At 38.6% G+C, this 27,237-nt stretch overlaps 1 protein-coding gene across 7 annotated transcripts in view; it reads left to right on the forward strand.

Moving 5' to 3' along the window:
• NMI (N-myc and STAT interactor) overlaps positions 1 to 27,237 on the forward strand; it is a 120,825-nt gene that overhangs the window by 58,124 nt on the left and 35,464 nt on the right. For 3 of the 7 annotated variants that reach the window (XM_078327801.1, XM_078327803.1, XM_078327804.1), the window contains 2 exons: positions 10,366 to 10,446; positions 21,553 to 21,666. The gene's annotated coding sequence lies outside the window, so the exon portion shown is untranslated. Of the gene's footprint in view, positions 1 to 10,365; positions 10,447 to 14,758; positions 14,820 to 21,552; positions 21,667 to 27,237 lie in introns of those variants that run through there. The other 4 variants (XM_078327796.1, XM_078327798.1, XM_078327805.1 and 1 more) reach the window with 2 other exon arrangements.

Consider the following 27,237-nt stretch of genomic DNA (forward strand, 5'->3'; position numbering starts at 1 on the left):
AATAACTTTCAACACTGTCTCTGTCACACACATACACACACACAAATGTGCACATACACACAGGTTGCCTGAGGAAACAGAAAAACACTCCAGGAGATAGTGATGCATTTAGGATTTTCCAAGTTGAATTTCCTCTCTTCCTTTCCTTTCTTGGTTTTGTCCCTCCCAGCAGATCAGAAAAAGGTGCACATAGGACATGAGGGTGCTCTGTGCTCTGAGCACTGGCTGGTCCCTTCTCTTTCAGGGAACTTCTCAAATGGATTGTGTCTGAAATTTTACTGCCAAGTGGACTTTTACTGCCTTTCCGAAGTTCTATCCAAATACCATTGCCTTTGTGAAGTGTTCTCTGCTTCTCTTGAGCAATTAATCACTTGAATCATTTCCTTCTCTGTGTTCCCATAGCACAAAGGACATATCTCTACTATACATAGTATATCTTTTTGCATATCAGTCTCCCCAGCATTGGCTGTGACATGAATAAATGTTTTAAGCACATTTTACTTTTATTTTTGTAGAGATCGAGCATTGCTATGTTGCCCAAGCTGATCTCAAACTCCTGGCCTTAAGTGATCTTCTACGTTGGCCTCACAAAGTGTTGGGATTACAGGCATGAATCCCCACACCAAGCCCAGTTTTAAGCACTTTTAATACATAAGGACAACTTGCCCTCTAGTTGAGTACCTTTTCTCCTCCACTTCAACAAACATTGGATAGCATAATTCTAAAAATCTTTGCTAACAACTTACATCACTTTTATTACTTCTCAGATAAAACATTGAACAATATGATTTGTATAGTAACAACTATTTGTGTTTTAAACTAATCACATTTTGAGGTCAGTGCAATTCTATTGTTATATGTCTCTCTCACCCTAACCTATTACTTCTTCCTATTCGGCACTCTGGGGTGATGGTAGTGTACTTATCTTGCAAAAAGTATACTGTGGTGATAGGATTAAGTTATTTCATCAGAAAATAGTATTAAAGTTATAATATGTTCCTGGAAATAGTAGGGCTGAGCCAGTTCTTAAGAGTTATTTCCGCCCAGTCACACTACTTCTGAATTACACATCAATACTAGTAAGTCCAATAAAAATTTATTCCAAATGACGTGTTTTCTGATAAATCTGGAAAAAATTTGAAAAGTCCCTGGGAGTCAGCAGAAAATAGGTTTAAAAAAATTTTTTTTTTGAGACAGAGTTTCACTCTTGTTGTCTAGGCTGGAGTGCAATGGCGCGATCACAGCTCACTGCAACCTCTGCCTCCCAGGTACAAGTGATTCTCCTGCCTCAGCCTCCCTAATAGCTGGGATTACAGGTGCATGCCACCATACCTGGCTAATTTTTTGTATTTTTAGTAGAGACGGGGTTTCACCATGTTGGCCAGGCTGGTCTTGAACTCCTGACCTCAGGTGATCTGCCCATCTTGGCCTCTGAAAGTACTGGGATTACAGGCAAAAACCACTGCACCTGGCCAAAAATTATTTTTTACAGTAATAAAATTTTACAGTACATTTTATATATTTGAGTTGAAAACTCTTTTTAGAGAAAGAGGAGAAGGATTTAGAAAATGATTAGAAAGTTTGTCAACGTTTGATTTCATGTGAATGCTAATAGTTTCCTGTTAATGAAAATAACAATGATGAAACAAACAATAGCCAAGATATGTTGTGTGTTTAAAAGGTGACAGACATTATTATAAAGGCTTTACGTATTTTAACAAATTTAGTCTTTATAACTATTTCTACCTTCTCCACCCTGCTTGGTTTCCTGGGAGGCTGAGATTTGTAGACAGCATCATCAGGGCCCCTTGCCATCTGTCCTTTGGAGTGTACGGCTGATGCAAGGCACTGCCATGAGATTGGAGGGAGGAGGAAGGAGGGTCAGGTTGGGGTGTGTATTTCCTGACCTTCCTTCCTGTCAGATTGAGGCAGTTGTCTGCATCCCTGCCAGAGCACAGAGCCCTTGTGGCTGCCTACATATAGCTACCATCTGGGTGCTGATAGATCATTCCTCCCTTCCTGTCTGGGAGTGGTAATGGTGTTCTGCCCAAATCTTTATAACCAGTCTCTTTATTAAGCCTCCTCTGTTATCCTCCTAGAGTGCTCCATCTCTTTTCTGCCAGGATCCTGGCTGATAAGCTTGATTGATAGTTTGGCTGAATATAGAATTCTCAGTTAGAAATAATCCCTCTCAGAATTTTAATGGCATTGCTTATTGCTTCTGACTTCCAGTGTTGCTGTTAAAAAGTCCAATATTTTCATTCCTGAATTTCTGTCTCTGCAATGCTAAAATCTTGTAAAAATCTTTTTGTCTCTGGTGTTCTGAAATGCCACAAAGTTGTATCTTTTAGAAAAACTTTTTCCACCATTGTGTTGGACAATGGGTTCTTAAAATCTGAATGCATATGTCCTTGAGTACTGGGAATTTTTCATGATGATTTTGCTACTAATTTCTTCCTTTCTTTTTTCCAAGTTTTCTGTTTCTAGCATTCATATTACTATATAACAGATGTTGGAACTTCTAGTTTTACCCTCTAGTTTTTCAGATCTTTACACTTTTATATTTTTCATTTTTTAAATTTACTTTCTGAGAGATTTGCCTAACTTTATCTTTCAGTGCTTCTATTGAGTTTTTCATTTCTGCCATCGCTCTTTTTTTTTTATTTCCAAGATCTGTTTTCTGCTCCTTGAATAAGCCATTTAAAAGTAGATATTTTTCTTTCATGAGTGTAATATCTTCTTTTGACTATATAAGGATATAGGATATTGGTTATGTTGGTTTTTGAAGTTTTGAAATTTACTTCTTCCTGCTTAGGCTCTGTTTCCTCCAAGCTCCTTTTGTTCTTTTGTTTTCATCACCATTTTTTATATTAAATGTTTCTGCAATTCTGATAACCCATGAGTGTTTGCTTGTATTTAAGAATTGGGACTGAAATAAGAAATGGTGTCCTGAGTGCACGGGTGGGTCTTGTTGACTATGATATTCATTCTAGGGTGATCTGCCTGGGCTGTATTTTTGAAAAACCCTCAATGTCAGTATCTTAGGGTCTGAACCCTTGGACTTGTCCTGGCTGTCAGGTTGCAGGAGTGGTGTGGGGGAAGAAGGCCAGGGTCTTATCATTTATTTGCAAATATTCACTTAATCATTCTGTTTTTAGTACATCATCTTTATTCTCCATTATAACTGATTTACCCTGTCCGGAGACCCTCTATTTTACTACCTTCAAGGAAGGAGACCCTCCACTCTTCCATAGGGAAAGGTGAAGGGTGATGGCCTAGCTGATCAGGGTTGGGACATGGATCTGGGAATTATGATGATTCCACAACAGACTTTCAACCAACCTTCACATTTTTTTCTACTTTTCTAAGTATATGGCGCTATCAATTCCTGAGCCTTTTTTCTTTTTCTCTATGATATAAACCAGTTACTGTTCTTAGAATGCCTCACTATTAAAATAGGATTTAACTATCTTTTCTACTAAGGTAGTTGCCCCTCTCACATATGCTTTCTAGCTTCCAAAACCTTTATATTAGATATTTTTAAAAAATATAACCCTTTAGTGTCATTTTAATGGGATTTTAGGATGGAGAGAATATTGATGCTTTTGTTAAATTCACCATCTTTACCTATTTAAGCTGATTATAACTTCCCATAGCTGAAAAGAGTAATCTATACTAGCCAGTTCTTTGCATTCTATATACTTTAAAGCACTCCTTTTCCCAATATTTGGCTGTTTATTGATTGCAAATGAAACAAGACCACTTGATGATTTGTTGTGACTGGTAAGATATATCCTTCTTACATGGAAATGAGCACTCTTATGAAAAAAGCAAGGGTGACTCAACAACTGTACTCTGAGTACTGTTAGAGCACCATGTTAACAACTTAATAATACGTCCCTGTTAGGGCCAGGTAATTTTGCCCTTGGCCATGGCCACCATGTAACCGTGGTATTTTGTTTTAGCACCTTCTTCTGTCTTTTGAAAAATCTCCCAATGCATGTGTTCTAAGGAGGAGGTAGTAGCCACCTTGGCCTTGGCAGATTCAGGGAACATATGACTTTGGATGATCCTATTGGACAGTCTCTCCTGCACTTGTTTCATTCAAGGGTTGGAAGGTCGTGGGAACAGATGGAGGCCAGCTCTATCACAGAGGCAGAGGCCTTGTTGTCCTGTTGGAGGACAGTTGCCTGGGTTTCTATTGTCTGACCTGGTCACACAGTCCTCCCTGAGATTATTTTTAGTTTTCAAGCCTGCTCATCTGGTCACTCATTGTCAGTCAGCCCTGATGGCCTTCTAATAAATTTCCCTTTTAAGATAAAAAGCCATGACTAAACACACTGCCACCACAGGAAAGAAATCTACAGGTGCCACAGGAGGCTGAGAGGCTGGGAGGCTGGGATGGAAGAGAAACAAATCCAACAGGCCTTCAGTAAATAAATTTAAAATGATTGCCCCTTTAGGAATGGATTGCCAGTGTTCCCTGCCTATGAAAACAATGGTGGACTTTTACAGTTTTTTTCTTACAATCTAAGAGGATGTGAATGGCCCACTTCTGTGCCTCTGAAATCCCATGTTTGTTTTACCAGAGCCAAAGGGAATGACTCACTAATGAGGAGCAGATTTGCTTTGTCTAAAATGCTAAGGGGAGTTGTTTAGTAATGCTTGGGAGAAATCCCTGAAAAATAGCACCAATCTAAAAGAGTTCAATAAACTAAATGAGAAATTAAATTGATTTTTGGGCTACCAATATTATATCACTCCTGTGTACTCAGTTAAATCAAATGAGTTCATTTTGACTTATGGCGTTATAGTAACAGTTACTTGATGTTGACAGCAATCTAATCCGCCACACACACACACACCCTTTAAAATATTATAAGTACCAAAGAAATAAATGAAACAATCTTATTGTAAAAATAATTCTAAAACAACACAGATATATTTAAAGAAAACTTGAAAACATCTGTTTTCTAATACTCACTCTCCCCAGTCTACCCCCAGTCTCATTCCCTCATCATAGATAGCCTCTGGTAACAGTTAGATTTATGTGTCCTTCCAGACCTGGCTATGATTTTTCCTTTCTACACATCTATACACACATTTGTAGATGTCCCTTTTTACATATTTTTAGTTTTATACATGTTACTTTGAGGCATGCTTTCTTATTTATCCTATATATTTTAGAGATCTTTTTATATTAATACACATAAGGCTCCCAACCAGGCACAGTGGCTCATGCCTGTAATCCGAGCACTCTGGGAGGCCAAGGTGGGTGGATCACCTGAGGTCAGGAGTTTGAGACCAGACTGGCCAACTTGGCAAAACCCCGTCTCTACTAAAAAAAAAAAAAATACAAAAATTAGTGCAGCATGGTGGCGGGCGCCTGTAATCCCAGCTACTCGGGAGGCTGAGGCAGGGATAATGGCTTGAACTGGGGAGGTGGAAGTTGCAGATCACATCATTGCACTCCAGCCTGGGCTACAGAGTGAGACTGTCAAACAAACAAAAAAAAAAACAAAAAGGAAGGAAGAAAGGATGGAAGGAAGGAGGGAAGAAAGGAAGGAAGAAAGAAAGAAAGAAACTCCCTTCATATTTTAAAAGACTATACAGTATTATATAATATGGCTTAACCACAATTAACTTGGTGAGTACTGTATTTCTGAACTTAAGTGGTTTGCATTTTTTTCTCTATTATAAACAATACTAACATGGATATCCCATGTTATACCATTAAGTGCCAATAAGCACATAAGTATTTTGGTATAGAAAATTATTCCTAGAAGTAGAGTTGTAAGTTAAAATTGTGCATGTTTAACATTTTGAAAGATCCTTCCCCCATCAAATAGTCTCCTGTGGTTTTTAATTTGCATTTCTATGCTTACTAGAGAGTTTGAGCACCTTCCTTTATATCTTTGTTGTGAAATTACCTGCTCATGCTATTTGTTGACTCATCTAGTAGATTGCTTATATCTTTCTTATTGTTTGACTGAGTTGTATATTCATAGTAAAACACTTCCATGATATGCACAAGTTTAAAAACAAATGGTGATTTCACCTCCTTTTTGCCTTAATTGCCTTATCTGAAGTAATTTAAATACTTTATGACTTACTGAACTTTTTAAGTTACTTGCCAAGAAGTACATCAATGGTCTACTCATGTGCATTAAACTGACTTATACTATATATCTCAAAAACAATTTAAAAAAACAAATTACTGAAGTTATATTCTCTAGATAGTTCTTTAAAATTTGATACTTTTTTTTTTTTTAATTTAAAAGACAGGGTTTTATTCTGTTGCCCAGGCTGGAGGGCAGTGGCGCACTCCTCCTACCTCAGCTTCCAAAAGTGCTAGGATTACAGGTGGGAGCCACTGTGCCCAGCCATTATTTACATTTTAATCAATTTAAAAATTAGGGTGTTTGTAGACCTAGACAAGTTTATACTAACATTGATATGGAAAGGCACAAGTTCTCAAATAGGTAGACAATCTTGAAAAGGAGAGAGAAAGAAGAATCACTCTGCCTGATATTAGGGCATACTGTACAGTGATAGGAATGGAGACGATGTGTACTGGCAGAGGGATAGACACCGATCAGTAGAACAGATTTTAAAATCCAGAAATAGACCCGCACAGTTATGCCTAACTACTTTTTGACACAGGTGAAACAGCGATTCCATTTCAGGAGGAACAGACATTCAACAAATGATGCTGGAAGAATCAGGCATCCATAAGCAAAAAAAAAAAAAAAAAATGAGTCAAGACCTAAATGTCACACCTTATTCAAACATTAACTCAAAATGGATTATGAACTCAAAGGTAAAATGTAATATTATAGAAGTTGGGGAAAAAAAGAAGAAAATATTAAGGGTCTATGGCAAGGCAAACGGTACTTAGACTGGATAACAAAAAGACTATTTGTAAGAGAAAAAATTAATAAGGTGGACCTCATCCAAAGTTTTAAAACTTTTGCTTTGTGAAATCTTGTTAACAAGGTAAAAAGATAAGCTACAAACTGGGAGAAAGTTTTGAAATCCATGTATTTAACAAAGGGCTGTTATCTAGGATACATAAAGAATACTCAAAAAGCAACAGCAAAATAACAAACAATCCAATCAGAAAATGGGGAAAACCCATAGACTGTACACCTCACTAAAGAGGTATACAGATAGCCAATGAAAAGATATTCAACATCATTAGCCATTAGAGAAATGCAAAATTAGAATCATGATGAGATGTCACTACATACCCATCAGAATGGCTAAAATTAAAAATAATGACGACGACAAATGCAGATGAGAATGTGGATAAACTTGAATCACTCATATATTGCTGGAGGGAGTATCAGATGGTTGGTCAATTCTGAAAAACAGTTTGGCAGTGCCCTAAAGAGGCAAAAGACAGTTCTTAGAATGGGAGAAAAAACTTACAAACCATATATCTAATAAGGTTCTAGTATCCAGAATATATAAAGGACTCATAACTCAATAAAAACTGACAGCCTAATTGAAAAATTGGCACAGGATCTGAATAAACATTTCTACAAAGAAGATATTCAAATGGTCAATGCGTGCATGAAAAGATACTCAACAGCATTGGTTGGCCATCAGGGAAATGCAAATCAAAAGTACTTCATGCCCACTAGGATTGATAAAATCAAAAATAAGATAATAACAAATGCTGACAAGAATATGGAGAATTTGGAACCTTCATCCATTGCTGATGAGAATGTCAAATGGTGAAGTCACTCTGAAAAACAGCCTGACAGGGATCCTGGTGGTGCAGTGTTACCACTGAGGAAACCAGGTAAAGGGCGTATAGGAACTCCAAACAATTTCTTTCAATTTCATGAGAATCTATAATTATTTCAGAATTTAAAAGTTTAATTAAAGAACAAAAACAACAGGCACTAAGAAGCTGAGGAATTTTGTTTAATATCTAACAGAAAAATCAATAATTAAAAAATTACAGTAGATATCTTTAAGTCAACTTTATATTAAAAAATGTTCCTTCTTAGAAAGAAAATACCCTTTTCAACATTTGGCTTTTTAAAATTTAATTTTTATACTTATCAGAGTTTAAAAAGTCAGATAGTTCTAGAAGACTGAAAATATGGTAACTTGGCTAGACTTCTTAACTGCTGCCTCTTCATTCCCACTTTCAGAGTCAATCATTTTAAATTATTTCAGAAGTTTCTTCAGATGTTTGCTTCTCTCTTTCTATTATAATATGCTTATAGTGCTACTTCTTAGTTTTTCATTTTAGACACATTCATTTTCTACTATTTCGTATATCATAAAAGATAAGGAGGCCGGGTGTGGTGGCTCAAGCCTGTAGTCCCAGCACTTTGGGAGGCCGAGGTGGGTGGATCACGAGGTCGGCATATCGAGACCATCCTGGTCAACATGGTGAAACTCCGTCTCTACTAAAAACTAAAAAAAATTAGCTGGGCACGGTGGCATGTGCCTGTAATCCCAGCTACTCAGGAGGCTGAGGCAGGAGAATTGCCTGAACCCAGGGGGCGGAGGTTGCGGTGAGCCGAGATCGTGCCATTGCACTCCAGCCTGGGTAACAAGAGCGAAACTCCGTCTCAAACAAACAAACAAACAAAAAAAGATAAGGATTTAGCTTTCTTATTTCCTGCCTGTCATCTCTATAGTTTCCTACTCCCATCCATTCTGATAGATATGGTTCTATCGAAATATAAAGACTATCAAGTGCTTATATTATTATGACTATGCCAACAGTATTCTTAGCTGAGTGTACTATGATTAAATATTCATTCTTGCACAAGTCTTTGTTTTTCTCTGGAGGTGATAATTGCCTTTTCCCTCCCATTTACTTAGTTTTCTATGTACCTGTTCCTAATTCAGCCCCAAACTGTCCACAGAATTATAAAACTGCATTTAATATTTGAAAACATATGAACTAAACTATCAGTTCAAATTTTCTTGGAGACATCCCTACCAAAGCCCTTTATCCCTTTTTTCTAATTTGAATAGTTGCTCTCAAGACCTCCTGGGAATTCCCTCTGTCTTCCTCTTCTTTTGAAGACTGTTTACTGAATCTTAAGTATTTTCTTTTCTCAATCTGTCTCATTTTAGTGGAGTACATTCACCAGTTGTTTCCAGAGAAAGGGATATAGAAGGTTAATTTTTAAGAACTCACCTCTCGAAATGTCTTTATTCACACTTGATTAGTAGTTTGCACGAGAATACAGTTCTATATTGTTAATCATTTTTCCTGAAAACTATAAAAGTATTATTCCAACATCCAATTTCATTAAAAAGACTGTGGTCTTTATGGTCTCTAATATTTTGTATGTGACCTATTTTTTTGTTTCTCTTTCTCTGGAAGCTTTTCGGATCTCTTCCCTCCCTCCCTCCCTCCCTCCCTCCCTCCCTCTCTCCCTTCCTTTCTTTTCTTTCTTCCTTTTTCTTTTTCTTTTCTTTCTTTTTTTTTTTTGGAGACAAGATCTCACTTTGTGGCCCAGGATGGAATGCAGTGGCACGATCACAGCTCACTGCAGCCTTGACATCCTGGGCTCAAGCAGGCCTCCCACTTCAGTCTCCTGAGCAGCTGAGACTACAGGCACATACCACCATGCCCGGCTCATTTGCGTATTTTTTGCAGAGCTGGGGATTCACCATGTTGGCCAGGCTTGTCTCAAACTCCTGGCCTCAAGGGATCCACCTGCCTTGGCCTCCCAAACTGCTGGGATTACAGACATAAGCCACAGCGCCTGGCCCTTTCATCAATACTTTCAACCTCCAATTTAATAGTTTCTTGTTCTTTTTTTTTTTTTTTGTGATGGAGTTTCGCTCTTGTTACCCGGGCTGGAGTGCAATGGCGCGATCTTGGCTCACTGCAACCTCCGCCTCCTGGGTTCAAGCAATTCTCCTGTCTCAGCCTCCTGAGTAGCTGGGATTACAGGCAGGCGCCACTATGCCCAGCTAATTTTTTGTATTTTTAGTAGAGACGGGGTTTCACCATATTAACCAGGATGGTCTCGATCCCTTGACCTCATGATCCACCCGCCTCGGCCTCCCAAAGTGCTGGGATTAGAGGCGTGAGCCACTGCGACCGGCCTCTTTTGTTCTTAAATGCTACATATATTCTCTTATCCTTGTAAGTATATAAATTATAAGTTTTAAAAACATAGTCATTTGGTTTTAAATTGAATATTGTGCACCCACATATTTGTTTATTTAGCTCTTCCAAGCAAGAGGCTTTTTATCAAACGTTAGATGATCCTTGACAACTGGAAGTTCTGTATGAGGCCTGACAGGTAGGGAGTTTGTAGCAGTGATTGTTCAGGAATCTGTTTTTTGTTTTGGGCAGTAACTGTTGGCCTTCTTTTCTAGGGGTGGTAACTCTCTCCAGAAAGGAATCCTCCACTTTCATCTCAGGGTGGTGGTGATGGAGTTATCTGGGTACTGGGGTTGGTAAGTCTCATTGTTCAGAATTCAGACTTGTACTTGATCTCTATGCTGCCAGTAAATTACCTCAATCATGCCTCCAAAACTACTATCCTAGAGTCTAGAGATTTTTCTGATTTAATCTGCCCTGAAAATAATGTCAAGCGTTCTGCAGAAGGAAGATCAGTTACCTGACTGTGCAGGTTAGAGGAGATGTACTGGTTGACCTTATGCAACCATCAACCAGTCAGCCCGATTTTAGCCTTATCTGCTTCCCACATTCAGAGACAACTTGCAGCTCTAATTTCTGGGCCTTTGAGGAACTTGGCAGCCAACTCTACGTGCTTCTTGGCATTCCCTGTATGCCAAGGGATTGCAGTAGGGGGATTCCCCACCCCTACTGCAATCATTTAGTTTCAGCTTCCTCTAGTCTGCGAAATCAATTATTATATGTCTGTTTTGTTGACATCTCTTCGTGGCTATTATCTCCTCTCTTTTTTCTTTTCTTTTTTTTTTTTTGAGACAGAGTCCTGCTGTGTCGTCCATGTTGGAGTGCAGTGGCACAATCTCGGTTCACTGCAACCTCCACCTTTCAGGTTCAAACAATTCTCCTGTCTCAGACTCCCGAGTAGCTGGGATTACAGGCATGTGCCACTTGCCTGGCTAATTTTTGTATTTTTAGTAGAGACGGGGTTTCACCCTGTTGGCCAGGCTGGTCTCAAGCTGCTGACCTCAGGTGATCCGCCTGCCTCGGCCTCCCAAAGTGCTGGGACTCCAGGCATGAGCCACCATGCCTGGCCTAATTTCTGAAGTTTTCTATTTTTCTTTCTTTACCATCATTTTAATGAGATTTTGGGTGGCAGTGAGGGTGAACAGGTGTTTTACTTGGCTGTATTTGAATGGCAGTCCAAATTCTTTTTTAAGACAGGGTTTCACTCTGTCACCCAGACTGGAGTGCAGTAGTATGATCTATGCTCACTGTAACTTCTGTTTCCCAGGATCAACTGATCCTCCCACCAAAGCTTCCCTAGTAGCTGGGACTACAGGCACACGACATCAGCCTGGCAAATTTTTGTAGAGATGGAGTTTTGCCATGTTGCCCAAGCTGGTCTCCAACTCCATGGCTTCAAGTGATCCGCTTACCTCTGCCTCTCAAAGTGCTGGGATACAAGTTTGAGCTATCACACCTGACCTGAAAACTTCCTGAATTCTAATATAAATGATGTTTGCTTCCAAAGGATCAGTCTTAGGGAGTATCTATATTCTTAAGGAGTAATAAAATCATGCCAGCACTGTCCACTGTATGTTTTATTCTTCTTTAGTAAGAATTTTCACATGGACATAAGACTGCCTGCTTAAGGACCATATCTCTGTGTACAAGGCTTGCCAAGTTGTAGATTTCACAGCCAAATCTAGGTGTGTCTAATGGACTAATTTCTTTTTTAAAAAATTTTACTTTGGCTGAGTGTGATGGCTCACACCTGTAATCTCAGCCCTTTGGGAGGCCAAGGTGGCCAGATCACCTGAGGTGAGGAGTTTGAGACCAGCCTGGCCAACAAGGTGAAACCCCATCTTTATAAAAAAAGAAAAAGAAAAAGAAATAAATAAATAAAAAATTTACTTTAAGTTCTGGGATACATGTGCGGAATGTACAGGTTTTTTACATAGGTATACATGTGTCATGGTGTTTTGCTGCACCCATTAACCCTGAATAGTAATCCTGGAGATAATACTACAGAGCTAGATAGAAAATCTGGATTCTGGATTCTTGACACTGAAACTGCCATCTCCTTATGCTTGGAATACTATGTAAGAGAGAAAAAACTATAACTTCTGTTTTGTACAGACCGCTTCTATTGCTTTTTGTTTGTTCATTTTGTTTTTCTTCCACTAAGTAAAAATTTAAATAAACAATATTTTATGTTGAGAAAGTCAAGAATTCTGATGTGATAAAGTGATAAAGAGGAGCAATGAAAAAGGAAGAAGAAAAGAAAAATGGTTAAAGAATAAATATTTAAGAATTTTAAGAATAAAAAAACAAAAGAATAAACCATTATTCCTTTAAGATTTAGAGAATAAAAATTCTCATCCTGCTTTTGGAATCTTTTCTACAAAGAGCTTCTTTGTGCCATGTAATTTTGTTTTGTTTTTTTTTTTTAATAAGAAAAGGTTAGAGAAAAATAGCATTATGTAATACTTGGTAGTTGAGTAATCTTAGGTTTATTTTATTATTAGTGAAAAATGGGACGCCTTTCTTCCATTCCTATATTTTAGTCAGACATTATATCATGCAAACTGATTCCATTTTTAATAGTTTTATTTCTGGTGATTCAGTGTCTTTCCCATTTATTCCTTCACCATGTCTGGATTCTTGGGTTGGGAGAAGATGATATTAGACTGATATGTTTTATTTAGTGTTGACCAAAAAAGTTCAGAATGTTGACATTACTTTTATTTGTAAGAAATAAAGCCAGATTACTTTAAAAATATTTCTTTTTCTTTATTACTATATTTATGGGCATAGTGTTTACATACAATAAATTGCACAGACATTACATGTTCAGGTCAATGAGTTTAGACAAAACAAGACAGAATACTTCTAGCACCTAAGAACTTTTCCTTGTGCTCCTTCCCAGGCAATACGTTTTTCTATGGTTTGAATGTTTGGTCTCTCCAAAACCCATGTTGAAATGTATTTGCCCTTGTAACAGTATTAAGAAGTGGAACCTTTAAGAGGTGATTAAAACACAAATGGGTTGATGCTGTCATGCACTCTCTCCCTCTTTTGCCCTTCTGCCATGTGATGATGCAGCAAGAAAGTCCTTGTCAGATTTTGGCACCTTGATATTGGACTTTTGAGCCTCCAGAACTGTGAGCCAATAAGTTTCTGTTTATTATAAATTACTCAATCTGTGGTATTTTACAAATGAAAACATCTTTCAAACCCTCAGAGTTAAGCAATGTTCTCATTTCCATCATTGCAGATTAATTTTGCCTGTTTTGGGAATTCATATTTTGCTCAATGTTATTGAGTAAAATTTTTGAGGCTCATTGCTGTGATATTGGTGGCTTAAAAAAAACTGATTCCATTGTATGAAAATGTTATAATTTTAAAATTCATTTTCTTACTGATGGATGTGGTAGGCAGCCTCTGTCATGGCTTCCAGTGATCCTCACCTTCTGGTATTCCCGCCCCTGTGTAATCTCCTCCCTTTGAGGATGGGTTCAACCTAGTGACTCTCTTATAATAAGTAGAATATGGCAAATGTCATGCATGTCACTTCCAAGATTTGGATATAAAAATTTGACTTCCATGTCTCTTTTTCTCTGTGGTTTTCTTGCTTGCTTGTGTCCACATGGCAAGGAACTGAGGAAGACCTCCAGCCAGTGGAGAACTCTCCTGTCAGTGGAGAACTCAGGCATCAGTCTAACAGTCTGTGAAAAATTGAATCTTTCCAACAACCATGTAAGCAAACTTGGAAGTAGATCCTTCTCCAGGTAGAGCATTGAGATGATCTGCAAATCCAATCAGCACCTTTACTGGAACCTTATGAGAGAAGATACTGCTGCTTTTTGCTGAGATGTTTTACCCACAGAAATTGAGATAATAAATGTTGTTTTCAATCACTTAGTTTTTGAGTAATTTGTGATGCAGCGATGGATAGCTGTTACAGCAGATGTTTAGTTGTTTTCCATTTTTGGTCAGTGTCCTATTTCATTATTTATTTTCTATTTGTTCTTTGTTTCTCTGTTTCAGTTTTCTTGCCTTCTTTTAGGTAATATATATTAATTTAAAATATGCCATTCTACCTCATCTATTGTCATTTTTAGCTATACCTGTTTAGCATTTTTTTCAATGGGCATTCTAGAGATTACAATATTCATCTTTAACTTATCACTAACTAGAATAATGTTTTACTACTAAATAAATAATGTAAGCCTCTTAGAACCATGTAACTCCATTTACTCTGGTCTTCTGTGTTCTTGTAACCATATATGCTACTTCTATAATATGTTGGGGGTTTTTTGCATTAAATATATTTTACCTATAATTAAATATATTTGAAGCTGAAGGAATAGCACTGTATTGTGGGATACACTTATTATTTATAGCAAAAATAATGGAAATGTATTTATTTTAAAATGCCATTTTACATAGATATTTTACCTAGATATTAAGTAGGTGCATTTCATCATCACAGTATTCAGTGTAAGATCTGATAAGATGACCTTCTTTTGCAAGAAGAATAAGAGCCTTAGGATTCATCATCTCCAAAGAATAAATGACATCACAATATAGTAATTACTTGGATTTTAGAGTTTGGAATCCCAGCTCTGCCACTTACTGGTTGTATAGCATGGGGCAATGTACTCACTGTCGCTGACTTTTCCTCTGTGAGGTGAATATAAGAAAATCTACTTTACATGGTGGTTTTCAGGAGCAAATGAGATAACAATTGCCAAGCCCTTGGTGTTTTCTCTGGCATATAGTTATTCATCTTAACCATAACTACCATCATTGTTACTGTTGCTGTTACAGTTGTGACTATTGCTATTAGAATTAGTGTTATTACTAGTTGTAGTGGTGGTGGTACCTAATTCTCTTCCTACCTGTTTGTTATTTCTTAGTCTTCTTTTAGGGCTCTTCTATCTCTATTTACTCATTAACATTCATATTCTCTGGGAGTGTGTTCATGAGTCATTTTTCTTGCCTTTCAACATAGTCTTACTGATTTTTTTTTCCCTGCGAGAATCAGTGAAATTGAGTCTCTCTAATTTTTAAAGTTCTTTTGCAGAATATTAACTAACACTTGTATGCAACCTTTTTTTATCAAGTTTTGGACTCATAATCCAAGCATATCAAACATACCCACTTGGCTATCCAGCAGATGCCACAAATTCCCTATTTGCTAAATAGAACTTATCTTTCTCTTTCCAAGCCTGCTCCTCTGTTCATGCCCACACAGTGGTAAGAGTATCAGTAACATCAGATGTCCACACTAAAAACTGGAGGTAACCTCGGACTTTTCCTTTTTTATTCATTTATCCATTCATTAATCGTAAACCTGGATACATTGAACTGGAAGATATAATTATGACAAGAAATCAATCCTATGTCTTCACAGAACTCATAGCCTGACAAGCTCCAATTGATTACTAAGTCCTACTAATTCTACTCCCTAAATATTTCTGCAACTTACTCTTTCTTCACTTCCTTAGCCCTTACCTTACTTAGTTGGGTTGTCATCATCTGATTATTCTGCAGTTTTCCCCCCAGCTCATTTATTACTCTACAGTAATGATTTTAAAAAATTATTTCCATCTATTTTGGGGAACAGGTGGTATTTGGCTATATGAGTAAGTTCTTTAGTGGTGATTTGTGAGATTTTGGTGCACCCATCTCCCGAGCAGTATACACTGAACCCAGTTTCTTCTCTTTTATCCCTCACCCCCTTCCCATACCTTCCACTTAAGTTCCCAAAGTCCGCTATGTCATTCTGATGCCTTTGCATCCTCATAGCTTAGCTCCCACTTACGAGTTAGAACATATGATGTTTGGTTTTTCATTCCTGAGTTACTTCCCTTAGAATAATAGTCTCCAGGCCGGGCACAGTGGCTCAAGCCTGTAATCCCAGCACTTTCAGAGGCCGAGGTGGGCGGATCACCAGGTCAAGAGATCGAGACCATCATGGCCAACATGGTGAAACCCCGTCCCTACTAAAAATACAAAAATTAGCTGGGTGTGGTGGCATGCGCCTGTAGTTCCAGCTACTTGGGAGGCTGAGGCAGGAGAATTGCTTGAAACCGGGAGGTGGAGGTTGCAGTGAGCCAAGATTGTGCCACTGCACTCCAGCCTGGCGCCTGGCAACAGAACAAGACTCTGTCTCAAAATAAGAGAATAATAGTCTCCAATCCCATCCAGGTTGCTGCGAATGCCATTAATTTCTTTTTATGAATGAGTAGTATTCTATTGTATATATACACCACAGTTTCTTTATCCACTCATTGATTGATGGGCATTTGGGTTAGTTCCACATTTTTGCAATTGCAGATGGTGCCGCCATAAATGTGTGTACACGTATCTTTTTTGCATAATGACTTCTTTTCCTCTGGGTAGATACCCAGTAGTGGGATTGCTGGATCAAATGGTAGTTCTACTTTTAGTTCTTCAAGGAGTCTCCACACTGTTTTCCATAGTGCTTGCACTAGTTTATATTTCCACCAGCAGTGTAGAAGAGTTCCCTTTATACTGCATCCATGCCAGCATCTATTATTTGTTTATTTTTAAATTATGGCCATTGTTGCAGGAGTAAGGTGGTATTGCATTGTGGTTTTGATTTGCATTTCCCTGATCATTAGTGAGGTTGAGCATTTTTTTGTATGTTTATGGGTCATTTGTCTATCTTCATTTGAGAATTGTCTATTCATGTCCCTAGCTTCTTTTTGATGGGGTTTTGTTTCTTGCTAATTTGTTTGAGTTCTTCATAGATGCTGGATATTCGTCCTTTGTTGGATGTATAGATTGTGAAGATTTTCTCCTATTCTGCTTACTCTGCTGACTGTTCCTTTTGCCATGCAATTTTTTTTTTACCTTAATTGGGTCTCAGCTATTTATCTTTGTTTTTACTACATTTGCTTTTGTTTTCTTGGTCATGAAATCCTTGCCTAAGCCAATGTCTAGAAGGGTTTTTCCAATGTTATCTTCTAGAATTCTTTTTTTCTTTGAGACAGTGTCGCACTCTGTTCCCAGGCTAAAGTGCAGTGGTGCAATCTTGGCTAACCACAACCTATGCCTCCCAAGTTCAAGCAATTCTCCTGCCTCAGCCTCCTGAGTAGTTGGGACCACCATGCCCAGCTAATTTTGTATTTTTAGTAGAGACAAGGTTTCACTATGTTGGCCAGGCTCGTCTTGAACTCCTGACCTCAGGTGATCGGTCCGCCTCAGTCTCCCAAAGTGCTGGGATTATAGGTATTAGCCACCAGGCCCAGCCCTATAATTTTCATAGTTTCAGGTCTTCAATTTAAGTCCTTGATCCATCTTGAGTTGATTTTTGTATAAGGTAAGAGATGAGGATCCAGTTTCATTCTCCTACATGTGGCTTGCCAGTTATCCCAGCACCATTTGTTCAATAGGGTGTCCTTTCCCCACTTTATGTTTTTGTTTGCTTTGTCAAAGATTAGTTGGCTGTAAGAATTTACAGTTGAGAGATCGATCCAAGATGGCCGACCACTAACAGCTCAGGATTGTAGCTCCCAGTGAAAGCTCAGGGAACGAGACGACGCCACATCTTCAGACGAATTTTCGTCACTCACCGATTAGCCGATTCCCAGTGGAGGAGCCCCACGGGTCGCCAGCGCGACTCTTGTGGCCGCCGCAGCGGTTTTGCCGGCGTCTCGGCGCAGCAGCTCTTCATGCAGAGCCAACGGGACTGCTTCCCCTACTGACCGGAGTTTGGAGCTCCGGGAAGTCAGAGCCGCTTGTTGCGGACTCAAGAGGGAAGCCAGACCAGAGATTCCCGGGCAGAAGAGCACCATCAGTCTTATCGCTGCTATTTAGGCTGCCACAGTGGGTTGCTTGGATCCCAGCACTGGGAATCAATAAGTCGGACGTTGACTCAGAAACCTAATTAGAAAGGCGGTTCATCTACAATGAAGGGAAAAAAACAGCCTAAGAAGGCCGAGTATACTCAAAATCAGAACCCATCAGCAACGGAACAAGCCCTGATGGAAAAGGACTCATCAGCAACCGAACAAGCCCTGATGGAAAAGGACTCCATCAGTAACGGAACAAGCCCTGATGGAAAAGGACTGTGTTCCATTATCTGAAGTAGGCTTTAAAAGGTGGATGATAAGAAACTTCTGGGAGTTAAAGGAACTTGTTCTAACCCAATGTAAAGAAACTAAGAACTTGGAAAAAAGGTTAGATGAAATGTTGAAAAGAATAGACAATATAGAGAGGAATATAAATGAACTTATGGAGTTGAAAAATACAAAACGAGAACTTAGTGAAACATGTACAAGCTTAAACAGCCGAATGGATCAAGCAGAAGAAAGGGTATCAGAGGTCGAAGACCAACTTAATGAAACAAAACTACAAGACAAGAATAGAGAAAAAAGGATAAAAAGGAATGAGCAAAGTCTCCAAGCAATATGGGACTATGTGAAAAGACCTAATATATGCTTGATTGGTGTACCTGAATGTGACGGAGAGAATGAATTCAAGCTGGAAAATACTCTCCAGGACATTATCCAGGAAAATTTTCCTAATTTAGCAAAGCAGGACACTATTCAACCCCAGGCAATACAGAGAACACCACAAAGATATTCCTCAAGAAGACCAACCCCAAGGCACATAATCGTTAGATTCACCAAGATCGAAATGAAGGAGAAAATATTAAGGGCAGCCAGAGAGAAAGATCAAGTTACCCATAAAGGTAAGCCTATTAGGCTTACAGCAGATCTCTCAACGGAAACCCTACAAACTAGAAGAGAGTGGGGGCCAATATTCAATATACTTAATCAACAGAACTTTCAGCCCAGAATTTCATATCCTGCCAATTTAAGCTTTACATTTGAAGGAAAAATAAAATCTTTTAGGAACAAGCAAGTACTCAGAGATTTTATTACCACCAGGCCTGCTTTACAAGAACTTCTAAAAGAAGCATTATACACAGAAAGGAACAACCAGTATGACCCTTTCTAAAAATACACCAAAAAGTAAAGAGCATTAACATAAAGAAGAATTTTTATCAACGAAAGGACAAAATAGCCAGTTAATATCAAATGGCAGCAACCCTAAATTTAAATCGACCAAATCTCCCAATCAAAAGATACAGACAAAACCTAACGGTATATCCAAAGATATACACAGACTCAAAATAAAGGGTTGGAAAAAAAAAAAACGTACCAACCAAATGGAGAGCAAAAATAAATAAATAAAAAGCAGGAGTTGCAATTCTCACACTTAATAAAATAGATTTCAAAGCTACAAGGATGCAAGGGTAAAAGGATTAATGTAACAATAAGAGATCTTTACACCCAGATACATAAGACACATAATGAGATTTAGATTCAACGAGACAACAAATTGATAACGATATCCAGGACTTGAACTCAGAGCCAGAACAAATAAACACAATAGAGGTCTCCATTTTAAACACATAAAATATGCATTAACCACTTTAAACACTCAAAATATTGATCGGCCATTATTGAAACCCATTTTAGGAATGAAGTAATATTCCTTTTTCCCTCTTTTTCTTTTTTTCCCCTTCTTTTTCTCTTTTTCCCTCTTAAAAAAAAAAAAAAGAATTTACAGTTAATGGAACTATAGGTCTGTTCCGTTGGTCTATGTGCCTATTTTTATACCAGTAACATGCTGTTTTGGTGACTATGGCCTTAAAGTTTAAAGTCAAGTAATATGATGCCTCTAGATTTGTTCCTTTTGCTTAGTCTTGTTTTGGCAATGCAGGTGCTTTTTTGCTTCCATATGAATTTTAGGATTTTTTTTTTTCTAGTTCTGTGAGGAATGGTGGTGGTATTTGATGGGAATTGCATTGAATTTGTATGTAGATTGCTTTTGGCAGTATGGTTCTTTTAAGAATATTGATCCTACCCATCCATGAGTGTGGGATGTGTTTCCATTTGTTTATATTGTCTATGATTTATTTTCAGCAGTGTTTTGTAGTTTTCCTTGTAGAGGTTCTTTCACCTGTTTGGTTAGGTATATTCCTAAGTATTTTAATTTTTTGTAATGATTTTGAAAGGAGTTGAGTTCTTTATTTAGTTCTCAGCTTGGTTGCTGCTGGTATATAGGAGAGCTACTGATTTGTACATTAATTTTGTGTCCTGAAACTTTGTTGAATTATTTTATCAGTTCTTGGAGTTTTTGGAAGTCTTTAGGGTTTTCTAGGTATACAATTATATCATCAACCAACAGCAACAGTTTGACTTCCTCTTTACAGATTTAGATGCCCTTTATTTCTTTTTCTTGTCTGACTGCTCTGGCTAGGACTTTCAGTATTATGTTGAAGAGGAGTGGTAAGAGTGGTGGGCATCCTTGTCTTGTTCCAATTCTCAGAGGGAATGCTTTCAACTTTTCCCTATTCAGTATTATGTTGGCTGTGGGTTTGTCATGGATAGTGTTTATTACATTGAGGTATGCCAATTTTGCTGAGAGTTTTAATCATAAAGTGATGCTGGATTTTAGCAAATGTTTTTTCTGCATCTATTGAGATGATCATGTTATTTTTGTTTTAAATTGTTTATGTGGTGTATTACATTTATTGACCTGTTGCTTTTGTCTTGTCTCTGTAAGTCCCCTTCCCTTGCTGGTCCCCGCTGGCACTGCATATGAATTAGCAAATCAATGAAGCCAAAAGATTGTAAGGTCAGACGTCCAGCAAATTGACAATGACATAGTTCCACCTCAGTTTCCCCTTTAGCGTTGTAAGCCTATAAAAGGGGAGAGAAGCTGCAGCTCAGGGAAGTTGGTGAATGAGGCTGTTGCCCTAAGCAGCTCCCAGCCAAATAAAAAGCCACTTCCTTCCTCATTCCGGTGTTCGAGAGGTTTGTTCCCTGCCACTCCTGCTACACAGTGAGGGTGTGTGTTTGGGGGCGGACAATCCCACTTTTTCTCTTCCATAGCGTGGGCACTCACTGTGTTTGGAGTGTCACCCAGGTCCTGCAGGAGCAACCCTCTTTTTTCAGAGGGTCTGTGGATTCTCTTGGCTTTCCTGATTTACTCCTGCAGTAGTTCTGGAACAAAAGTTCACGATGAGAGTCTACACACACTGCTCTGTCTGTCCGAGTGGGAGCTGCAATCTAGTCCTGCCTCCCATTTGCCATGATGTTCTCAAATCTCTCTTGGTCCTTCTCTCCAAAATATATTTGGTGAATTCATTCTTCAAAACACAGGTAAAGCCTCACATTCCCTGTAAGGCCACCCCCAACCATCTTGTGCATATCTCCAGCATATCACTTAGCACATCACATTAGAAACTTTTGTTTGATCTGTTTCTCTCCTTTGAGTACAGGAAATCTAAGTTTCATGAGGATAGGGATTAGCTGAATTTAGGAGTTTTTTGTTTGTTTGTTTTTGTTTCTGATAAAGAGTCTCATTTTGTCACCTAGGCTGGAGTGCATGGCGCAATCTCGGCTCTCTGCAACCTCCACTTCCTGGGTTCAAGCAATTCTGCCTCAGCCTCCTGAGTAGCTGGGACCACAGGCACATGCCACTACACCCAGGTAACTTTTGTATTTTTAGTAGAGACAAAGTTTCACCATGTTGCCCAGGCTGGCTGAGAACTCCTGACCTCAGGTGATTCGCCCACCTTGGCCTCCCAAAGTGCTGGGATTACAGATGTGAACCACGGCACCTGGCCTGTTTATTTTTAAAAATAGTACCAGGCATATAATAAAAACTCAGTGAGTTAGTGAATGAATGAATAAGCCTATGTAATGAATACAAGATTCAGTCACTTAACTCTGGAGTGACAACCATCTTCTTTTACTCGTTTAACCCATTTATTTGACGGTTATGTGTTTCATGTCTACTTTATTGCCAGGTATCAATCCAGTACAGCAATGAGCAAGACACACAGAGTCACTGCTTTCATGGAGCTTACATTCTAGCAGCAGTGACAGGAAATAAACTGAGAAATAAATAAACAAGGAAATTATCAGATAATGATGAGTGCTTTGAAAGACTCAGCATAGGATGATATGCTAGAGAAAGACTGGGTAGCTATTAGAAAAGAGGGTCAGGAAAGGCCTCTCTGAGGAGGTGACATTGAAGCTTAGATCTGAATGATCTGAAGTAGCCAGCCATGCCAGACAGATGGGAAGGCTGGAGCAAAAGCCCTGTGGCAAGAATGGACTTGACCAATTCTCCAAAAATAAAAGGGAAAGCAAGGTGGTGGAGCTTAATGAAAGGAGAAAGAGGGGAAAGATAGGCAGTGGCGGGAACTTTGGGGCTGTGTAAGCCAGTCTAGGTATATGGAGTTGAATTTATATGCAGTAGGAAGTTTTTCAGCTGGTGATAATGCGATTTAATTCACATTTTAAAAAGATTGCTCTGGTGTCTTACCAGAGAAGAACTTACAGCAGATTAAGAGCGGGGGAGGGAGTCATTTCAGGAGGTTATTCAATTGTCCAGGGAGAGTTGATGGGATGGTGGCTTGGATGGTGATGGTAGCAATGGAGAAAGGGAAGAAGTATACTGGTTCAGGGACATTTTGGAGGTTTGCTGTTGAATTGGATGAGCAGAATGAAGGAGTAAGAGCTTTCAAGGATAGTTTGATGAGTGAAAGTTCTTTATTCACTTTTGTTACCAGGAATTTAGTACTAAGTATTAGTCAAAAGAGAAAAGGGTATGGAATCCTTTTGCAATCCTTGCTGATGGCTACTGGGTCAAGTGGAAAGGTAGAGAAGACTTGTTTTGGGACAGAGGCTGACCTTGCTAATACTAAGCATTTCCTTGAGGAGGGGAGTGCTTTGGCTGACAGTATTGCCCCAGCAAGACACCAAACCGACCAGCAAGAGACGCATAGTATCTACTGAGGTGCCAACAATATCAGAAGTCGAAGATGCCAACACAAAAAGAACCTCTTGGGCCTTTCTTTTAGGTGCATCGGTGAATGTGAGATGTGAAGAGACAATGGAACATGGTTAACTAAAGTCTTTTTCAAAAATGCTTCCTAGGAGACCATCAGGCTGCCTACTGGAGTACTTTTCTAGCCAAATATGAAATGTATGAGTGTCCTAAGGGCTAGGGCCATGACTTAGTCATCTTTGAAGTCCCATCCAAGGCTTAGAAGAATGCATGACACAGTAAATTGCAAGAGCTGGATGAAGATTTAAGCCAAGGGAAAAATGATAATTGTCCTAGAGGGTAGCCCTACCCTTTTTCTGCTGTAACCTAAATGTCAAATGTATGTTTTGTGGTTTGGCTATGATCCCATTAAGGCAAATTTCTCTTTCCTTGGAAACATTAGATCATAATCAATTCCTTTTCTGCTGCTGCTTTTTTTTTTTTTTGTTACCCAGGCTAGAGTGCAGTGGTGTGATCACAGCTAACTGAAACCTCTGCCTCCCAAGCTTAAGCTATCCCCCAGCCTCAGCCTCCCAACTAGCTGGGACCACCACAAGTGTGCACCACTGCATGCGGCTAATTTTGTATTTTTTTTGTAGAGTCAGACAAATACTCAGCTTGCCTAGTCTCAAACTCCTGGGACTCAAGCAATCTGCCTGTCTCAGCCTCCAAAGTGCTGGGATTATAGTTATAAGCCACCATGCCCAGCCCTCCATTTGTTTGATTAAATATACAAAACCCAATTTTCCTATGTACATTTACAAAATAATTTTTATTTGTTGCTCTGTTGCAAATTTTGGTGTCACTTGATAACTAATTGCCACTTCAGTTGTATTTGCTTATGTGTACAAATATAATATACACATACTTTCTTCATTTATTAAAGAAAATAAAATTGAATTGAATAAAAATTATAAATACAAATAAACAAATGTAGAAATAAAGGGTCCATAACTTTACCTTCAAAGAAACTTTATAGATTTATGCCGGGACTTTTTTCTATGTATACACACACACACAGACACACACACACACACAGACACACATATTTTGTGGGGGTGACAAAAATGGGATCACTGTAGACTTAATGTTTTGCAATTGGATTTAAATTCTTTTTAAATATAAGTAATATAATAAGAGGGAACTTAACTTTGAGTTCAGAGTGTGGTTATTCTTTTTTCTCTTTTCTTTGAGAGTGTTTCTTTTTATACCTTTTATAACATAGAATATTATTCTATGAGTCCAACTGGGAAAATGAACGGAAGTTCAACTAAGCAAGGTGTCAGCCCAACTTAAGGACTTAGGGATCTGGTGAGCAGTTGGATAAGATGACCTCTGATTTCTCCAACTCTGAGATTCTGTGAATGGAGAAAGGAGACAGGAATTTGTAAGGCTAATTGGACCGAAAAGACTGAATGACTGGTATAAGGGAGTTCTGGAAAATTAGGTTGGAAAGGCAGATTATGACCTGGTTGCATTTATATCTGGATCTCCAGCTGGGCATGTAGGTACATGTTGGGAGCAAATGCACTTTAAAGAAGAGTGACAAGGTCAAGAATCATCCTTCTTCCTCCTCCTCCTCTTCTTCTTCCTCCTTTTTTCTTCTTTCTTCTTCCCCCTTCCTCTCCTCTTCCTCTTTTCTAACTTTTATAGAAAATGGACATGAAATTTTCTCACTTTTATGAGTCTCCTGTTCCATGAATTCCCATATGAAGTAACTTGAGCTCACTTCCCACATGATGAAGGCAAGTTCTATGCCAAATACACAAATCTGTCCTCTCTTTTCCTGTAAATCTGAAAACAGTAAATCTCCATAAAGACAGGGACTAGTTTTACCCACATTGTCTTACAACGGTACACAAAGACTTGCATGCAAATAAGACTTACAAATAAAATACTACAAGTTTTACTTTTTGTTGTGGTAAAATACACATAATAAAATTTATCATCAACCACTTGTAAGTGTATATTTCAGTGGTATTAAATATATTCACATTGTTGTACAATCATTACTACCATCCATCTCCGGAACTCTTTTCATCTTGCAAAACTGAAACTCTATGCTCATTAAGCAGTAACTCCCCACTCACTCCTTCCCCCATTCCCTGGCAACCACCATTCTACTTTCTCTGTAAACTGGATTATTCTAGGTACCTCATATAAATAGAATCACACAATACCCGTCCATTTGTAGATGACTTATTTCACTTAGCATAATGTCCTCAAGGTTCATACATATTGTATCCTATATCAGATTTTCCTTCCTTTTTAAGGCCAAATAATATTCCATTGCATTTATATGCCACATTTTATTTATTGATTTGTCTAACTAAAATTATTTTGATGAGAATCCTGTGATCCCATAGATCCATTAAGGCCACAGATTTCTTTTTGGGCCTGTAAAAGTAACCACTGTATCACTTAAAAGTTTCACAACATTTCCTGATTTTGTTTGACAGCCTAGAATTCTTTGAGATGCTTCTTCTTATCAGACATAGCTGCTGTTTTTTTCAGGGATCAGGGTGTCTTAGGGTCAGGACTGTGGTTAAATAGGAAGAAGGGTGAGATCGAGGCCACAGGTAGGTTAATATTACCTCATTCAACAAGAATTCACAGGTCACTGTTTTTGGAAAACAACACCACCTTAGTTGCTGTGGTAGCTACTCTATATCACAATGGCCAGGTGGCCTTTGGGTTGAGAGAGTGGATGTAATTTGTAAATTAATGGGCTTGACATTACTTAGACTCTGGGCTCAATAACTAAGATGGACTCTTAGAGAGAAGTTGTGCTTTTCACACACATGCTGGCATTTCCACAAGTCAAGAAACAACAGAACATGCTGGGCATGATGGCTCAGGCTTGTAAAATACCAGCACTTTGGGAGGCCAAGGTGGGAGGATCATAAGGTCAAGAGATTGAGACCATCCTGGCCAACATGGTGAAATCCCAACTCTACTAAAAATAGAAAAATTATCTGGGTGTGGTGGTGCATGCCTGTAGTCCCAACTACTCAGGAGGTTAAGGCAGGAGAATCGCTTGGACCCAGGAGGCAGAGGTTGCAGTGAGCTAAGATCTTGCCACGGCACTCCAGCCTGGCACAGATCGAGACTCTGTCCCAGAAAAAAAAAGGAAAAAAGAAAAAAAGAAACAGCAGAAGATGGACAAAAAACTCTGCCTCCTCTCTTCCCTTCACAACTCACCCTCCTTATCCCAACTCCCTCCTTCCGGTGACTTGGTTTTGAGGGCATGTTGTAAATCAGCTGCAAAAGAGGACCAGGGAAGACGTTTCTCCTAATGTTCTTTCCCTGCACCATGCAAGCCCCCCTGTATTTTCAGTATTTCTGGTAAGGACCTCACCACATGTGGTGCAGGGCATGGTCCTATGCAGAATGACGTAGAGAGACTGAATTTTCCCTTTTTAGACACATTTTATGTTATCACTGTTGTCAAAGCAGATGAAAAGTCTGGTTGCCGCTGAGTCACAGCCTCTACAATGGCACACCCCTTCTCCTCCATGTTTCTAGAGAACTGATGTCATTTCATAGGAGATTTCTTGGAAAAAAGTGATTATTTTGTGTGTGTCTCCCAGTAATATTACTTTGATTCGTGGTCATGAAAGCATGGGTTGGCCGTAACCTTAATTAGCATTCATTGAACAATTTTTTTCCTTATTTTTATCCCTAGGGTTTTCTTCAGTATCCATATCTAATTTTTTGTCACAGTAGTGTGCTCCAAGAAAATGTTTCACACAGCAGAAACAGATCTAAAGATTAATAGTATAGAAGAGATTTTCTAATTTTTTCCAAAAAGTGAAGCTAATCAGAATGAAATATAAGAAAATATAATTTTTTCTAGACGTTTATGTCTGTACCACAGCAGGGGGTTCCCTTTAAATGAGTTTTCTTGTTTTTTCCAAAAAGAAGTTTATTGCAAGGAGGCTTATTAACTACCCCTGGGAGTTGATGAAAGTCCCATCTCTTTGCCTGGAGTGCGTAACTCAGTGAGAGTTAATTCCACACAGAGTTTTGGTGGCGATGATCTCACCATTTTATACGTCATGTCTACACTTTAGTTTGTGTAAAAATGTTCCTTTCCCTGATGAAAAATGTCCCGTCTATGACAAAGTTGTTCTTGCCTTTTCATATGTCCTTTTTTCCTCCCAGTTGGATATGAATCATACTATTCGTATTTCAGCATTTAGTAGTTATTAATTAATTCAACCAGT

This window comes from Callithrix jacchus, chromosome 6 (genome assembly GCF_049354715.1).
Source record: "Callithrix jacchus isolate 240 chromosome 6, calJac240_pri, whole genome shotgun sequence".
NCBI lineage: Eukaryota > Metazoa > Chordata > Mammalia > Primates > Cebidae > Callithrix > Callithrix jacchus.